The following is a 3,296-nucleotide window of genomic DNA, read 5'->3' as shown; positions in this document are numbered from 1 at the left end:
TCCTGCCTCCACCCTACTACTCTCTCCAATTCATATGGATGATAGAACAATTCAAGAAATTGGTTGTTGTTCGGTCATTTCAATGTCTGACTCTTTGTGACCCTGTTTGAGGTTTTCTTAGCAAAGATACAGGAATGGTTTGCCATTTCCTTCTCCAGCCTATTTTCCAAATGAGGAAACTGAGGCAAACAGGGTTAAATGACTTGCCCAGGATCACATAGCTAATAAGTGACTGAGGACAGATTTGAACTCTGGAAGATGGTTCTTTTTGACTCCAGTGCTGTGCCACCTCACTGCAAGAAATACTTGTGCATAATCTTCCTTATGTATAGATGTCTGCTTAAAAAAGTTCAGTGAATCTTTATTCCATACCAAGTAAACCTAGGTGACACAGTGGATAGAGCGCTAGACTTGGAGTTAGGAAGACATGAGTTCAAATACTGTCTCAGACATTTATTAGCCATGTGACCCTGGGTAAGTCATTTAACTTCTGTCTGCCTCAGTTTATCCATCTAGAAAACTCAGATAGGTAATAACAACACCTACTTCACAGGGTTGTGGTAAGGACCAAATGAGGTATGTAAAGTACTTTGTAAACCTTAAAGTGCTATATAAATGCTATTATAATTATTAATATTGGTGTTCAAGTTCCTTTGCCAGAGTTCAAGACCACCCAAAATCTAGAGCTACCCCACCTTTCCAACTCTATCTCTTATCACTCTCCTACAGGCTATACACCTTTGTGCCTCTTTGTCTTTGCTCAGATTATTCCCAATGCCAGCCAATTAGTCCGTCAGTCTGCTAGTCCCTGTGTATCTATGTGCCAGACACTATTTTAAGTGCTGAGGATACATAGAAAGGAAAAAAAAAATTAGTCCTTGTCCTCAAGGAGCTCACAGTCAGTAGAGACAATATGTAAACAACTATGTACAAATAAACTATGTACTGGATAATCTTAGAGGAGAGGCACTACGGCCAAGGAGGCCTTTAGTTGAGACTTGAAAGAAGCCTGGGAAGCTCAGGGGTAGAAATGAGGAGGGAGAATACAGTCAGTGAAAATGCTTGGAGTCTGGAGATGGAGTGTCTTATTAGAGGAAAAGCAAAGAGGCTGGTGTGTGGATTGCAGGGTACATAAGAGAAGAAAGGTGTATAAAGGGCTTTGAAAGCCAAACAGAAGGTTTCATATTTGATCCTGGAAGTAATAGGGAGCCAGAAGAGTTTACTGAAGAAGGGGATGATATAATCAGATGTGTTTTAGGAAGATCAATTTTGATGGTTAAGCGAAGAATGGATTGGAGTGGGGAGAGAATTGAGGCAGGCAGACCTGCCAGCAGGCTATTACAATAGACCAGGTGTGAGATGATAAGGGCTTACAGCAAGTTAGTGGCAGAGTCACAAGAGGCCATATAAAAGAGATGTTATGAAAGTGGAAATGGAGGGATTTGACCATTAGTTGGATATGGGGAATGAGAGAGAGTGAAAAGTTGAGGATGTCACCTAGGTTGCTAGTTTGGGTGACTGGGAGGGTAATGGTGCCCTTGACAGTAATAGGGAAGTTAGGAAGAGGAGAGGTTTTGGAAAGGCAAATAATGAGTTCACTTTTGGACTAGTTGGGTTTAAGATGCCTATGGAATATCCAGTTCAAGATGTCTAAAAGGCAGTTGGAGATGTGAGATTAGAGATCAGGAAAGAGATTAGGGCTGTACAAGTAGATCTGAGAGTCATCTACATAGACATAATTAAAGTCAAGGGAGCTTATGAGATGACCAAGAGAAATAATAAATGGGAAAAAGGAAGAGGATCCAAGATAGAACCTACCCACTGTTAGTGGGTTTGAAGTGGATAAAGCTGCAGCAAAGGATACAGAAAGAGCTGTCAGGTAAGGGAATCAGGAAAGAGCAGTATGCCAAAAACCTGGAGAGAACAAAATATCAAGGAGAAGAGAGTGATTAAGTGTCAAAGGAAAAAAAAAACAGTGTCAAAGGCTGCAGTGAGGTAAAAAAAGGATAATAATAATAATAGCTAACATTTATACAGTACTTACTATGTGCTAGGCACTGTGTTAAGTGCTCTACAAACATTATCCCACTTGATCCTCACAACCACCTTGGGATATTATCCCCATCTTACAGGTGGGAAAACTGAGGCAAACAGAGGTTAAGTGACTTGCCCCAGGTTACACAGCTATTAAGTATCTGAGGCCACATTTGAACTCAGGTGTTCCTGACTCCAGGCCCGGCACTCTTAAGAAAAATGATTTGGCAATTAAGAGCTCATTGGTAACTTATGCCTTGAAAGTCTTTCACTTCACTCTTTAAATTTCTAATCATTCCTTAAAGTCCAATTCAAATACCATCTTTCTATGCAGGTTTCTTCTCCTCAGATCCCACCCAGCACTTTCTTCTGCAAATCTCTAATCCATCTATCACAGAAGGTTTTTTCGTGTGGTTATCTGTATTCTCTTTGCGAGACTGTAAGTCGTGGGAAAGGCCCCCAGAAGGAGGTGGTGCGGGTGAGCCTGCCAGGAGATAGGCTGAGGCTTCCTCAGCCAACCTCTTGCCAAACCCTCACTGCCCCATGTAAAAGAAATGCAAGGTTGCAGTTTGGAGGGGAAGGATGAGAGTGTTAGGGGAGTTTCTCAATCCACGTGGGGTCCTTGAGTACTAAGGCAGCTAGGTGGCGTCACAGTGCACAGAGTGCTGGGCCTCGAGTCTGCAAGACTCATCTTCCCGAGTTCAAATCCAGCCTCAGATTACTAGCTGTAAGACCTTGAACAAGTCACTTAACCTTGTTTGCCTCAGTTTCCTCATCCGTAAAAAAAAAATGAGCTGGAGAAGGAAATGGTAAAACACCTCAGAACCTTTGTCAAGAAATCCCCAAATGGGGTCACGAAAGAGTCGGACACGACTTAACAACAAAGGAGGGCAATAACAATAAGGATAGCTAACATGTATCTAAAGCTTTATGGCTTTCTACCCACAACTCAGTGAGGTTGGTGCTATGATTATCCCAATTTTCGGGTTGCCCAGGGTCACAGCGCTGTTCAGTGTCAAGAAGCAAGATTTAAACTGAGTTCTTCCTGATTAGTGAGTACCGTCCAGCGCCCTATCCTCGTACTAGGTGGCAGCGCGGTGACAAGGCTCAAAAAACAAGGGGTGGAAAGCACGGCGGCCGTGCCCTCTCCGTTCTCGGGGTAAAGCGGCCGTTGGGCGGGACCGCGCTCTCCTCCCAACCGCCTCTGCAATTTGAAGACAGCGGGCCTGGCCTTCAACTCTCGCGAGACTCAGCCAATAATC

The sequence above is a fragment of the Vombatus ursinus genome, unplaced genomic scaffold (genome assembly GCF_900497805.2).
Source record: "Vombatus ursinus unplaced genomic scaffold, bare-nosed wombat genome assembly UNPS02014778.1, whole genome shotgun sequence".
Classification (NCBI taxonomy): Eukaryota; Metazoa; Chordata; class Mammalia; order Diprotodontia; family Vombatidae; genus Vombatus; species Vombatus ursinus.
Note: the sequence above shows the minus strand (reverse complement) of the source record.